General features: G+C 40.8%; 3 long non-coding RNA genes across 4 annotated transcripts in view; 1 reads left to right on the top strand and 2 right to left on the bottom strand.

Annotated features, from left to right (window-relative positions):
- LOC139973735 (uncharacterized) overlaps nucleotides 1–15,666 on the bottom strand; it is a 35,716-nt gene extending 20,050 nt beyond the window's left edge. The window contains exon 1 of the long non-coding RNA XR_011795317.1: nucleotides 15,420–15,666. This is a non-coding gene — a long non-coding RNA (uncharacterized lncRNA). The remainder of the gene's footprint in view (nucleotides 1–15,419) is intronic.
- LOC139973734 (uncharacterized) overlaps nucleotides 1–15,923 on the bottom strand; it is a 245,354-nt gene that overhangs the window by 203,798 nt on the left and 25,633 nt on the right. The gene's annotated exons all lie outside the window — the stretch shown is intronic.
- LOC139973733 (uncharacterized) overlaps nucleotides 1–15,923 on the top strand; it is a 52,086-nt gene that overhangs the window by 17,230 nt on the left and 18,933 nt on the right. Inside the window, exon 1 of one of the 2 annotated variants that reach the window (XR_011795312.1) lies at nucleotides 3,046–5,549. The exons of the other annotated variant lie outside the window; for it this stretch is intronic. This is a non-coding gene — a long non-coding RNA (uncharacterized lncRNA). Of the gene's footprint in view, nucleotides 1–3,045; nucleotides 5,550–15,923 lie in introns of those variants that run through there. 2 annotated transcript variants of the gene reach the window in all.

Below are 15,923 nucleotides of genomic sequence, written 5' to 3'. Positions count from 1 at the left end.
TTCTGTTTTTAATAAGAACAGTTAGGATGGTCGTACTGACTTGTTGACTTGTCATGTTGCTTTTTGGAATCAGCGTGTCAAACTACATCTGAACTCGAGGTCAAAAGGTCAAAGGACAAATCTTGAAAAATATGATCATTTTAGGAGATACGGGGCAAACCAAAGAAACTTATGTGTGCAAAAAACTGCCAACTTATGCTAATTTTTGCAATAACTTAGTCATGAAGTCTGACATGGCTGTTACATTAGGACAAGTTGTTAATGAAGTAGGGGCACATTTTCTAAAAAAACTGTTATGTGATCCAAGGTCACCAAAGATCATTTATGGGTCAAAATGTGTTTTTTTCTCAATAACTTGTGAAACTACAACTGACAGGGTCCAAGGGACTAGTTGTGAATGGGGTAAAGGATCGTTTCCAAACATAACAGTCATGTGATCCAAGGTCAACAAAGGTCAATTAGGAGTCAAAAGTAGAAGTTTTTGCAATAACTTGAGAACCATATGTCCATCAAGATTGGGAGTTACGCTAATAGGAGGCTATTGGCAATTGGAGACGAGCTTATGGGGCCCTTCCTTTTAAATATGGGTGACCTGCACATTCATGTAAAAGTTAGTATTCCTGAAAATTTCACTACAATAAATTTGCATACTTATAATATTACACCACTCCATTACATTTCCCCTTTGTGTCCAGTCCCCACCCTTAACCCCCCCTCCCCTTCGTCCACCACTGGCATGCAGATTCATATTTCGAGCTGCCTTCTTTACATATTGCATAATTTTGTTTCTTTTTCACCAGATTTTGACCTTACAAACATTTAGCCATGTATCTGATAACACTAAATATATGTAAATGGTTTACATACACAAGATTTTTTCGGTGTTGATGGGGGGGGGGAGGGGTGCTGTTTATCATTACCCTTTGGTTTTTACGCATTTAAGGGGGGTGTGGTGCCCTTCTTTTCACAGGGTTCGTACGGGTGCTTGAAAACCTTGAAAATGCTTGAATTTGATTGGTCAGTTTTCAAGGCCTTGAAAGTACTTGAATTCTTATATTTTTGGAAAATGTCATTGAAAAGTGCTTGAAATTGAACATGCTTAATGCAAATCATATTTAGTATGTAATTGTTACACAATAATTACTGTAGAATAGTCAAATTGTGACAAAAAAAAACTTAAAAGAATGTCTTAGTTGTCTAAAAATTACGAGGGAGGGTCGCGCGCACAATCACCGCAAACTTCTCACACAGTCACTGGCAAATTACGGCCTCCACTAAGCAATGTACCAGCGACAATAACCTAAAATCCCCACAAAACTCCGACCACATGGTAGCCTAACTTCACACTGAGTCAACTTGGAAATCTAACCTAGCCATCTGTTTATTCGCTCAGTTGTGTCACAAATAAAGAATAAAAATATCCATGAAAAACTTCAATCTTCGACCACATTTTAGCCTAACAATCACACTAAGTCAATGGGAAATGTAGCCTAACCATCGGTTTGCCCCCCCCCCCAAAAACTTTGCGTAGCTTTGTTTACATACTTTCCTTGCTGCTATCGTCGCGCGCATGGTAGCCGAACACCACACATAGTCAACGGGAAAATCTAGCCTAAGCATCTCTTTATTCGCTGAAATTGTGACGCAGTTAGCTAGAACTAAAATATCCGTGAAATACTGCAACCTTCGACCACATGTTAGCCTAACAGCCACACTAAGTCAATGGGAAATGTAGCCTAACCATCGGTTTGGAAAAAAAAAAATGCCTAGCTTTGTTTACAACTTTCAATTTACTGGAAATCGGCAGTTGTTTGGATGGTATGTGCTATGTCTTAAAGAGGGAATGTTGTATTTTACGTACACCGTTGCTGTGGCGATGGATTGAAGGATTTAACTTCGATTACTTTTCAGCAGTATATGGTCAATTCCATGATAAGGTCAACATCATACTCAAAAATTTAAAATCATTGTACATTAAAATTGTATAAGTTTCTAATAAGTAGAATGCTTGCAGTTACTAAAAATAATTTTTCACCCCCAAAACATCATTTGTTTGATTATGGGGTCGGTAATAACAAATGGTTCCCGTAGTAACTAAATTATGAAAAATACAGTAAAATTTCATTTTGTGCAGATTTGTACATAGTAATCTTAGGTATCATCAGTTTTATTGACTAATTATATTTGCTATAGCATAGTGCTCACTTAAAAGCTTCAATTTTATTTCGACATCAAGGCATTAGACAATAGTGGTGAATTGAAAACACCCTTGATTTACTGTCACGCGAGTCACAAAATTTACTGTTTTTGTTTTTTTTTCTCCTTGCCTGCACAATAGTTTTACTCCAAATAATGAATATCAAGTCTTCACATAGATACCAAAAGGATTACTGAATTTTCCTTTTCAGAAGATATTCAAATTTTGTGGAAAATCACCCTTTATGAATGTCACGCGAGTCACGTCACGCAAGTCACATCAATTCAAGATAGTGTTTCTACCTATTTACTGTGTGTTTGACTAATTATATTTGCTATAGTATAGTGCTCACTTAATAGCTTCAATTTTATTTTGACATCAAGGCAGTAGACAACAGTGGTAAATTGAAAACAGTAAACACCCTCGATTTGCCGTCACGTGAGTCACAAAATTGACTGTTTTTGGTTTTTTCTCCTTGCCTGCCCAAAAGTTTTACTCCAAATAATGAATATCAAGTCTTCACATAGATACCAAAAGGATAACTGAATTTTCCTTTTCAGAAGATATTCAAATTGTGCAGAAAATCACCCTTTACGAATGTCACGCGAGTCACGTCATGCGAGTCACGCCAAATCAAGATAGTGTTTCTACCTATTTAGTGTGTGAAAATTACAGGGATGTTATAGTTTGATGAATGAATCACTGATTAAAGATATCAAATATGCATTCCCCTTTAATAAGGTAGCTTGAATAATATGGGCACACATAATGCAACTAATTGTAATAATTTCATTTGAAATATCAGAATTTAAATCATGAATATTTATTTGCAATATACAGTAATGCCTATTTTATCACCATATTTGGAAAGTTAGCACATGTCATTGATTTTTTAGTAATATACAAAAACATAATCTATATTTGTATCTGGCTAAGGCATGTGCTATTACTTGACAACCTTAAGGTTTTAACTGCTCAATAATTCCCAAAATCCTATGAGCGAATGTATCTTCTCAAATATTACACTTTTGGTTTATTCATATATATGACAAATGAGAATGGTAATTTGAATCACATTTTGATAGATCTGTTTCTTCTATAACTTTCAAATGAGTAACTTCAACAGACTATATATTGTTATAAATATTAATTGACAAAATATATTGCCTGACCAACTGTACTACCGGTACAGTATATAACCTACTGTCTGCAGTCATGAAGGTAACTCGGGGACATTAATATCATCTGGACATTCCCAAGGGAACTACCTTTTGGACACTTTCTAGACCAATGAATGTTATATTTCACTATGCAAGACCTATACCTTCGATTCACCACTGGATTTGGTCTAGAACTATCCGAAAAGTAAACTTGTCACGCGAGTCACGTTTTCTTGTCACGCGAGTCACAATACATCTTCATCGTTATTTTTATACGTTACAACATTTTTCAAAGTTGCATAGCAATTGAGGTAGAGGTGTTTTTCAACTTCGGTATGATTATAAAAAGTGATTGGAAAAATTTTAATAAGACATAAGAAATTGAAAATTTGTGTGTGCATTCTGATTTTTGCTAATAGTAACTGTCACACGAGTCACGTTTAGTTTATCGCCAATTTCACCCCCAATACTTTCGGCATAAATATTTTTTGTCTACTGTTGTAAGCATTAAGGCTGCCTTCACTGACTACATGAATGCTGTTCTCCCTGGTAATTTCTTTATTTGTTTAATGATCTCAAACAGAGAGGAATTTTAGTAAAAATGTCACGCGAGTCACCATGGAATTGACCATATAATTGTTTCGTATTTGGTGGTGAGTGATTTCATCCACACACGAAAATATACATGATTTAAGGAAAGGGCACCCTCAGCGGAAGTAAACCTGTGTTTTCTATTTCAGTTGATGGGTTATTGGTTTTTCGTTATATATTCGGTGCCTTGACGTTATTTGCTAAACGATCGCAAATTTTTGCGATTAAACTTTTAATGAATTTGCTTTAAGGTCGCAGCACTAGGAAGAGGGTAATTGTGCTTACTTTATCCTATTAAATGCTTACAACCATTTCCGTAAACAGCATATTGAATTTTGGAAAAGAGCACCCCTAAACCTTAACCCTCTATAGGCCGAGTGAAAATGCATTGCTGGACGTACGCATGTGAGCTGTACAATAGTAAACAATCTAAATCCTACCTACTTGAACGATAAATTATTTATCATTCTAGTTGGTAGGATTTATAGTGTTAATCATAAACAATACTGTTTGTATGCGGCGCACGTGTAGCGTCGTTACAATTCGGATATATCACGTAAACACATGCATGCTGTGAACAATTTTGGTGGAAAATTTGGAAGGACTACCAAGTTTTTTGCAGGACTACCAAATTCTTTGAAAATCTTTGAAACTGGTAGTCCTTCGGACAACCTTTTCAAATTCCTGAAAATCCAACACTGATCATGTCTTTATATACCCAGCGTACACATTGCATTAGATATTGCGTGATCTTGTACACGCTGAATTTAACAGTTTCCGCAGTGGCTTATAATTATCTGTGGACATGACCTATCAATATTTGTGTGATTACGGAGAATATTAACATAGAAACTGTCAAAGAAAACATTTATAGAAGGATATTTTTAACACTAAAATATTCATAGCCGAATTGAAAAAGAGCTTTTTACATCAGGATTTCTTCAATTTATCGCATGGTTTATTTTTTAGTGATAATTTAGCGAAGGATTTTGACAATAATATTACATTAGAGAAACGCGTTTTGTAGCGTTGCCTACCATATAAACAGTATGACGAACATTAACGCTAGGCTTAATACACTATTCTCTTCGTTTACCGATGTAGGCCTATCACTATTACTATTAACTTGAGGACTCATGAACCACGTGATTGATATTTTTTTAATTGTTTTACTTCTGGACTTGATCATGGGAAAGTGTAGTTTTAATAAACTTTGGTTGGAGAACCCCAAATATGCCAGCTAGCTGTTATCTGTGACTAACGACCAACATAAAGCAAAATGTTGTGTTTGCATGAAATACATAGACATATCTAGCATGGGTGAAGCTGCTCTATCTAGTCATATCAAAGGAAAAAAACATCTCCAATTTTTAAAAGTGACCCAACAACAATCCACATTGATTTTAAACTTCATGAAACCAACTGAGCAGGCTGCAACTGCTAGTGCTACCGCACCTTCGACCACTGCAAGATCACTAGAACTTGTCGCTAGTACTACTAGTAGTAGTAGTACTACCAGTATGCCAACAAACAAATCAACCCTTGATACTTACGTTACCCGGGAGGATACATTAACAGCCGAAATAACGTGGGCTTTAAAGGTAATAGACAGCCACTACTCTTATAATTCATCAACAGACACTGCAAAATTATTTCAGAACACATATTTTTTAAAGGTATACTGACAGATAAAGGTAACTGAGGCTTAATTAGTAGAAAATGTAGTTTAAACCATGAAAATAGCAAAAAGAACCATCAAAATTGGTTAAAAATGGACCAAATTAGAGCGTTTTCAATTTTCACGCTCATATTAGAATAAATTAACATAAATTATTTAAATCCTGTGATGTCAAAGCATGTGCTTGCATATTTTAGCTTATTATAATCCTTTATATTTTAAACTCTCGTGACTTCTCTTTGGGATCCTGGAATCTGTTCTTCTCTGAGTAATTTTTACTTGGGTATATGAGTAATCAATCTGAAACATAAGATGATAATTCGAACAATTTTAATAGTTCAAATTAAAGGTTCAATTATAAAGAAAAATAAAGACATAATAGAAGTAGTCCCACTTTGTAGGTCACAGTTTCTGAATACATTAAAAATTCAAGAAATTTTAAACGCTCATAAATTATAGCTATTTTCAAAATTCAAAGACTGACATACTAAGAATTTAATGCTCTTTTTACTGATAGAATAACCTGTATCTGTCAGTATATACCTTTAAAGATTTGTTCCATTCATTGTATGTATTTTTTAATTTTTATCAGGGTGTTAAAGAATTTGTACTTGATTACTTTGTCTAGCTTTGTGTGTTTTATGCCTCTGTCTCACAGAATGTCTATTGTTAATGATAAGCATGTGCTTGAAAACATAAATTTGGTGCTTGAAAAGTGCTTGAATTTTGTTGTGAAAAAAGTGTACGAATCCTGTTTTCAACTATGGGTGTCCTACACATTAACTTCAAAGTTAGTATTCCTGAATATTTCACTACAATAAATTTGCATACTTATAATATTACACCACTCCATTACATTTCCCCTTTGTGTCAAGTCCCCACCCTAAACCCCCCCCTTCTTTTACCACTGGCATGCAGATTCATATTGGGAGCTGCCTTCTTTACATAATTTTGTTTCTTTTTCACCAGATTTTGACCTTACAAACATTTAGCCATGTATCTGATAACACTAAATATATGTAGAGGTTAACATACACCCCATTTTTTGGTGGTGGTGGGGGTGGGGGAGGGCTGTGACACATTTCCTTTTGTTTTTATGGAAGTAAGGGGAAGGGATGTGCTGTCCTTCCTTTCGTCTATGGGTGACCTGTACATTAACTCCAAAGTTAGTGTTCCATGATTTCTCACAAATAACTTTGCCTTTATATAATGTTACAGCACGCCAAAACAATTTTTGTGTCCACATCCAAACCCTTACTCCTCCTTTACCCTAGTAAGCAGTGAACCATTATAAATCACATTGTGAGCTTCCTTCCTTAATAATTGCATAGTTTCTGTTCTTTCACAGCAGATAAAGTTTTTGTCATGCAATAATTTTTCCTATATACAGTATAATGTAACACAACTCTGATCCACCCCCCCCCCCCACTCTCCCTTGTGTCCAGTCCTCGGAAATTTCACTACAATAGCTTTGACTATATATATTTATCTGTTATACCACTCCACTACATTTTCCCCTTTGTGTCAAGTCCCCACCCTTAACCTCTCCTCCTTTGTCCACCAATGGCATGCAGAATCACATTGTGAGCTGCCTCCTTTTATTCCTTTATTGATTGCATAATTTTGTTTCTTTTTCACCAGATTTAGACCTTAAAAACATTAATGCCATGTATCTTTTAACACTAAATGTATGTAGAGATTAACATCCACCCAACTATTTTTAAAGTGGGGGGGGGCGGGGGCTGTGAATCAATTTCCCTTTATTCTTTATGCAATTAAGGGAAGGGGTGTGGTGCTATTCCTTTAGTCTATGGGTGACCTGAATATTAATGTCAAAGTTAGCAATCCTGAATATTTCACTACATTAAATTTGCATATTTATAATGTTACACCACTACACTACATGTTCCTCTTTGTGTTCAAACCCCACCCTTAGCCGCCTCCTTATTTGTCCACCACTAGGCATGCAGACTCATATTGGGAGCTACCTCCTTTATTGATTGCATAATTTTGTTTCTTTTTTACTGGATTTAGACCTTAAAAATATTTATGCCATATCTGATGACACTTAATATATACATGTAGAGGTTAACATACACCCCATTTTTAAAGAAGTGGTGGGAGGGGGGGGGGGGCTGTGAATCATTGTGCTATTCCTTTGGTCTATGGGTGACCTGCACAGTAATGTCAAAGTAAGTATTCCTGAATATTTCACTACAATAAATTTGCCTATTTATCATGTTACACCGCTTTCTGGTCACTTCGCCCAACTGCCATTTAGCCCAAACCAGCCTGGTCATTTCGCCCAACCAGCATGGTCATTTCGGCCAACCGTGTTGGTCATTTCGCCCAACAATTATTTTTACTCCTATTCAGTCAGAATAATATTACTTTTTCTATTTCACTAGTTCAATTTGATTTATTTTGGGTTATATTACTTTGTGGTTGGTAAATAAAGTGATGTCCGTTCGATATCGATCGGTCTACACCTGCACTCCTTAGCTCGAACAAAGAGGCCTGAGATAGCAGGGGGTACTCTATAAGTTAGGCCCAACGCCCTGAACACCGTAGTGTCAACGTAGTGAGGAGACAGGTAATTAAGTATCAACGTTAAAAAGAAATATATGTAACGCTTCTTCACATATATATAAACACTTTAAAGACACTATTCCCCAAGTTACTCATAGTGGCTCTAAGTTACTATGAGTTACTACGAGTTACTACCGGTTACTACAAGTTACGACAAGTTACTACCGGTTACTACCGGTCTAGATAAAATTATCTTTACCATGAACTCACGGATAATAATAGGTGATCGCATGAGGACTCGTTTAGTAGTGGCACCTCCTTTCCTCAGGTCTCTTGGCCTGTGTTGGAAGGTGTTTTGTCAAGTCAGTGCGACTGCTCCTCCGTCCGGCTGTGTTCCACACCCCTCGGAGGAGGGAGGCGGGAATGGAGACAGGTAAGCTCGTCACTCGTAAATATCCAAACCAGTAAGTTTTGGAATATTTACTTCGCTCCTCGCTTACCTGTCTCCCCACAACCTTAGCACCGAGTGGCACTGCCAGATGGTTGGAGGCCCGAGGGGTGGGACCTAGTACCCACCGGACCTCGCATCACCGCGCTACAAAATCCAGGCTTCGGGTAACAGGCGACGAACGTCGTTGGTGTCCGCCAAGCTGCTTCCTTAAGGATATCCTCTATTGGGACTCCTGCAAAGAGCTGTCGAGGCCAATACTCCTCTAATGTCGTGGGCTCTCGGTGTAGTCATGCCAACTGCGAAGGGGCGGATGATCTCTGTCAGCCACTCGTTGGGGTCCATCTGTCCTCTGGACAGGGCATCGGCCATCACATTCAGTTTGTCGGCGATATGGGATGCTCGTAGTGTCATGCCGGAGTCCTTGGCTGTCATTAGGACTTCCCAGGCCAGCTGACATAGTCTCTCGGAGTGGGTGCCCCCTTGCCTGTTTATGTATGCTACCACGGTAGTATTGTCTGTGAAGACGGTGGTCGCTGTGTTTTGCAAGTTTCGTCGAACGACTCTAGGGCCCGTTTGACAGCCAACATCTCTAGTAAGTTGATATGCCATGTTTTTTCTTCTGGGGACTACGTCCCCCAAGCTGTTAGGTTGTTCCAGTGGGCTCCCCACCCTGTAAGTGAGGCGTCCGTCGTGACCGATGTCATTGGCAGATTGATGATGAAGGGGACCCCTTGGTCCCAGTTCTTCGTGTCGTGCCACCATTGCAGGTGAGGTGTGATTTCTTCCGACCGGGGGATCGGCGCCGTCTTGTCCAGGGTCTGTAGGTTGGTCGTTTTTTGCAGGTGGAGTTGCAGCGGGCGCATGTGTAGTCTGCATAATCGCACCACGTCGACCAGGCTGGCCATCAGCCTTAGGGCTCGGAGCCACGTCCCTGTGGGTGACTCTTGTAGTGATAGGATTTGGGCTGTGGTGGTTCTGACTGCCTCGATCCTCTGTTCTGAGGGACTGGCTATCCCTGTTGTAAAGTCTAGTATTGCCCCCAGGAACTGGATCGTCTGTGTTGGAGTCAGCTGAGACTTTGTTTCGTTGATTATCCAACCCAGCTCCTGAAGGGTTCATACGGTCTTTTGTATGTTGTCTGACGTGTTGGACTTCGACTCTCCTACTATGAGCCAATCGTTGAGGTAGGCATATAACGTCACTCCTCTTTTTCTGAGGTGGGGGATTACCGTTCCCGCCACTCTTGTGAAAACTCTTGGTGCCGTTGACAGACCGAACGGGAGTGCCCTGAATGTGAGTTCCCTTCCGGCGTATCGGAAGCCTACGTACCGTTGATGGTGTCGGTGTATCGGTATGTGTAAGTAGGCGTCTTGTAAATCCACGCTTGCCCAGTGGCGGCGGAACTGGGGGGCTTGGGGGAGGCTTAGCCCCCCTAATGAAAAAGTTGAGGGGGCAAATGCATGATAAGCCCCCCCAATATTTACCAAGGCTCCGAAACGTGCATCTGCCCATTTTTCAATGCATACTTGTCGATATGTCCGATGCACATGTATACTATATAGGTGTAATAACTTAAGTAAATGCTGGGGTTCATAGAAATTTGTTGGCAACTGCACATGGTTTAGGAATTACCCATTTGTTGACATTAAGAAATGCTTTTTGTTTTTTCTTATGACATTTATTTAATTATTACATTTAATTGCAAGAAGTAATTTACTACACTCAAAAACGTCTTTGCGAGTACACTACGAGTAATAGCTACTCTCTTAAAACACTATCAAATATACAAATTACAATGTTTTTACAGATTTTTACGTGCAATCTGAGAAATTGCAGGCTTGAGACCCATACTTTAGGGCCAGGTATTCGCAGCATAAAACACTCCGGAAGTGCCGTTTCCGGCCATATGGGGGTTTGAAAAACCCAAAATTTTCTTGTACTCTCCGCCCCAACTGATGGTGGCGCTCCGCTTAAATAGTCTCCACACATTAGCCCCCCCAATAATTTTCCTGTTCTGCCGCGCCTGCGCTTGCCGCCCACATGCCCTTTCTGATTAGGGGTAGGATTAGATTTAGTGTTTCCATGCGGAAACGTTTTGGATCTATGCAGTTATTGTTCAGGGGTTTTAAGTTTAAGATGGGACGCCAGGATCCGTCCCGTTTCCTTGTTAGAAAAAGGGAGGACCGGAAGAGGGGTCCCGCCTCTCCCGATACCTCTACAATTGCCCGCTTTGCCAGCAGGGTTAAAATTTCCTCCTCTAGCGCCGCTTCTTAGACGGGGTCTGTGGGTGTTCGAGTCAGTCTTCCTCCATTCCCGAAAGGTGGACTGGAGGTGAATTCTATTCGAAACCCTTGTGAGATCGTCTCCAACACCCACTTGTCCCTGCCCATGGTTTTCAATTGCTGGGTGAAATATGATAGTCTCCCCCCCCCACCTACAGAATTGCCGCGGTGAGGTGGGCACCCCTAGGGCCGGGTGGCGAACGGCGGTCTAGCGGAGGAGCGGTCGCTGTCCCGTCGAGTCGTCGTCAGGCCTCTGCCTGTGCCTCTCGTTCCCCATGGCCGATGTGGACGACTGGTTGTTCCTTGTCCCCTGCCCTGTGGGGCCCCTCTTGCGGGTGTTCTGAGAGAGGTTCCTCTGCCCCCTCTGGCTGGCCTGGTTTCTCTCGGATGGTATGGTCTCGTTCTGAATCTATCTGAAGAACGGAATTCAAATTTAGCCACAGTTTCTCTGCAATAGACTTCTTCCTGTAACTTCTGTTGGAATTTGCGGGCGAAGAGATCATCTCCAAGGGAGGGTAAGGCTAACATCCTCGCCTTGGCTTCCACCGATGGCCAGCGGATGGAGGAACAACATTCTCCCTTCTGGCCTTCACTGAATGTGTGGCGACTCGGGCGAACTGGTCGAACGCCAGTCTCACGAGCGGACCCAGGAGTAGCAATAGCTGCCCGGCTTCGTTTCTGGACACGTGATTGTCGTCCTGGGGAGCTGCTGGTGGTGTCTCATCAGTACCACGGTGGTTTAGCATGAGGACGGAAGTAAACTTCATCCCGGGGCGTGCAGCTAGGTCCAGATGATTGGTCTGAGGCTGGTGACCATCCCCTCCTAGTGCCTCGCCTGGGAGATCAGGACCGTGATCTGGTGCGCTCCCGTCTGGCTGGCTTGTGTGTGGTATCTCTTCCTCTGCTGTCCTGGTCTGGAATCCCAGTAGGAGGTCGTATCGGCTGTCGCTCTTGGTACCCGCTCCGGGACCGGCTCTGGTTTGTCAGCGACCCTCCGGCCGCTGGTTCTCTGTTGTGCGTCCCGGATGGGGCTCGGACTGGGCTTTCTGGTGCCCGTGGCACCTGCCTCTCTGTCGGGTTGTTTCTTTGCGACCCGGCTTGGGAAGCTCTCTCGGGGCCGGCGATGCCAGACTTCTTCCTGGGCACTTTTTTCTTGGCAGGAGCCTTGCCCTTCTCCTTGCCTTTCCCCTTGGCCAAAACTAAACCGGATATCGCCGGGACCGTGGGAGGCACTTTTTCTCTTTCTCCACCTCTCCACCTCTCTCTCACTTTCTCTCTTTCTCTGTCCTCCTCCTCGGCCCCCTCTGGTCCCCTCTCCACCACCTCTCCTTCCTCTTCCTCTCCTATATGTGCTCGGTCTCCCACTACTAGGGAGTTGCTAGGGTTGGGGAGCAAGTCTAGCTTGTCCTGTAGTTTGCTTCTTTGTCCTGCTAGCCAGGTGTTGATGTCTAGCCATTGGCTGGGGGTAAATTGAATGCACTCCAGACACGGATCCCTCCTGGTACACGTACGGCACTTGGGACAAAGATCGTGTTCATCCCAGGCCTTCCCTGGCTGGAACATGGAGCAATTATGCATTTCAGCTGACTCCTAGACATGACTGAAGACCCCTAGTTAAGGAAACAACTTCTTAATAATATGATAGGAGATGGGGGGAAGGTGGGGAGGAAAACAGCAAACAAGGAAGAGATAAATAAAATATATATGGATATATATACAAGAGAAAATGAGTAGTTAACAACTAAACAACAGGCGAGGGAACGAACTAACGCAATAGCCTGTGTGGGCTTAAAAAGGCGGGAACTAGCGTAACTACGGTAAACAATTCGCGGAACTGCTACCAGCACTAGTGTTCTGCACAGAAAAACTGGAGCGAACGCCGCTCCACTAAAACAGCCCTAAAAACCTCTCTAATAAGAAGAAAAGGATACTTATAGGTTTGCAATGACTTCAAATACTTCCAAGAACTGGAGATGGGAAATTATTTCCGATCCTAGGAACCAAAAGTGGACGCAATTCGATGGAAAAAATCCGCTCGAAAATTTGCGATCTAGACTCTTTGGTTGGTAGAATGAGAAGGAAGGGCTGTGACCCGTGAAGCCGGGTCACAGAGGGTGCACAGTGTTAAAAGTTTACCAGGACATTCTAGGCGCGGTAGAATGAGTGTGCTAAGGTTGTGGGGAGACAGGTAAGCGAGGAGCGAAGTAAAGTTAGTGTGGTGTTAGGCTACCATGTGGAAGAAATTATTATTTATTCATTCGTGTATTTTATAGAAGGAAAGGCTGACAAGGAATTTTATGACATGTTAATGGATTATAGACATGATAACTAAAATAAATAATTGCAAGTGGCTTTTTACTAATCGTTTATTCCAAATGCGATCAAATTGCGCGATTCGCGCAATCTCTCGGCTAATGCAAACCCTGGGCCTGCATAATAGATAGTAGTTGTAACAACTGAGCTAAAGGGATATTTATATGGTCTGATCCAATAGATGTGGAGAGCAAGCATAAGCAGCAGTGGCAGTGCGATGTTAGTAGTAATGTTAATTATATTAAGTAATTAACAAGTTAATGAAAGAAACAAAAGCAAATCGATATTATTGAGGAAGGTTTTATACCTTATTTTACAACTACGTTTTTGAACATGAAAACATTGTCAGTAGAGAACATAATTCATTTATTATAGCATCCAATATGTAATTTGTTGAAAATCGTGATACAGGAGGGTATACAATTTTTCCGGGTACCCGGATACCCGACGGGTAACGGCTCTCGGGTACTCGGTTCCCGATTTTTGGACCTGTGTAAACACTAGTGTCCTGTAATGTTAGCAATTCCCAAACGTTTCCTTATTGAAGTATAATATTTAACCAAGGTTGGACGAAATTACCAGGCTAATTGGGCTAAATGACCAGGCTGGTTGGGCAAAATGACCAGGCTGGTTGGGCAAAATGGTAAGGTTGGGCGAAATGGCAGTCGGGCGAAATTTTTGTTGGGCGAAGTGACCAGCTTCCGTTACACCACTCCACTATAATTTCCCCTTTGGTGTCCAGTCCCACCCCTCAGTCACCACCCTTAGCCACCTCCCCCCTTCGTGCACCACCGGCAGGCAGAATCATAGTGGGGACTGCCTCCTTAATACATTGCATAATTTTCTTTCTTTTTCACCAGATTTAGACCTCAAAAACATTAATGCCATATCTGATAAAACTAGAGGTTAACATACACCCATTGTAAGGACTGTGATTGATTCTCTTTGTCTTTCCATGCAGCTGATGGGATGTCCTGCCCTACCTTTTTTCCATGGGTTACCTGTACATTGCATCAAAGATTTTACTACAATAGCTTTGCATATACTGTTTCAACACTCCACTACATTTTCCCCTTTTGTGTCCAATCCCCACCCGGGTGTAGTGGAGTGTTGAAACATTGGCCCTAATCCCACTCATTCTGGTGGGGTTGTGGTGCCCTTCCTTTTGTCTTTGGTAACTGGTAAATTAATGTCATAGTTAGTATTCCTGGATATTTCACCAATAACTTTGCCTATTTATTGTGTTACACTACTCCAAAACATTTTCACATGTGTGTCCAACCTCCACTCTTACCCCTCCCCTACCCTTGGCATGCAGTGAACCAATGCAAAAACATATTGGGAGCAGCCTCCCCTTATCGTCTGCACAATTTTGTTACTTCTACACCAGATATACTTGATATCATTGGTGTAATATATATTAACACTTAATGTACGTTGGTAAACAAACACCCCGAACATGGGATATGAACTGCGCTCTGGACTTATGTAAACTGAAATGGAAATACTGAAATTGATATAGGGGTAATAGAATAACCCCTAATGAACCTTTCTTTGTTAAAATTGAAATACAAGTTCAAAGTAGATCGTAATTAGACTCATGTTTGCTAAATTTGGATCAGATTATACCCAAAAGAGAACTGAATTCCATGCTATTAAGAGAACTGAATTCCATGCTATTAAGAGAACTGAATTCCATACTGGATCGGTTGACTTTACCAATAATGACACAGGTTTACGTTTTGGGTTCAATTTCCCTTTAGTGATATACATCCCTCAAAACAAATACTTTTCCTTACCTGCATCTGATTTTCATGACCACTATAACTTTGCTGTTGGTACTTTTTTGTACACATACAGGCTAAATCGTTTTGAGATAAAATACTACTTCTATATTTGTCCATTTTAGGAAAACTCTTCACCATAAATTGTGCAAAAGACCATCATGGCATTTAAACATTTTTTTTTTTGTGATAGTTGATTGGGAACAGTTTGGCACTGGAAAGTCATTTCCTGAAGGATTAGCCCTACTCATAGCAGCATACTTTATAGGCGAAATAAAATATCATGAGGAAGCCAAAGACATTTTCAACTTCTTTGAAACAGCTTTTTTCAAACTGCAGAGCGTTAAAGGGTGTTGATTCCATTCTAGCGAAATTAAACAGAATTAAACAGAATGAAATGAAGACAAAGTTGATGGACAGCAGTTTTTACTCACCTTTGTATAAATGTTGTATCAGTTCATTCTTTGCCATTTTGATGAAGAGATCCTTTTCCTATTTGTGTTACACCTTACAGCAGTAAATCCCCATGTTAAGATATTGGTATAGTTTTGGTCTTTCTCAATAAAGTATCCATGGTCAGCCTAAACAAACAAAGCAGTATAAGATGATATCACAAATTTCTTCAAGCACACAAAACACGGTAATTTAGGTCATGGCAATGGTAATAAAAATCCTAGAATGCTTTTATTTTGAAATCTTGTAGATCCCAAAAGTGTATCAATTTGCTTTACTCCAAATGTGGGTTAATATTGGATGGGATGTAGAGTTACTCCATTTTGTTACCCAGAAGATATATATTTGTTTGTCAATGGCCTAGGAATTTGTGAAGGGTAGTTTAGGGAGGATTAAAATCCATGGGCATTGTTTGGGCTTGGGAAAGGAATTTTGTTCTTTATAGTTAGGTTGGTAAACAGACTTGGCACATTCTACCTGGTCAT

The sequence above is a fragment of the Apostichopus japonicus genome, chromosome 9, assembly GCF_037975245.1.
Source record: "Apostichopus japonicus isolate 1M-3 chromosome 9, ASM3797524v1, whole genome shotgun sequence".
NCBI classification, from domain to species: Eukaryota; Metazoa; Echinodermata; class Holothuroidea; order Aspidochirotida; family Stichopodidae; genus Apostichopus; species Apostichopus japonicus.
Note: the sequence above shows the minus strand (reverse complement) of the source record. Positions and strands in the feature narration are given on the sequence as shown.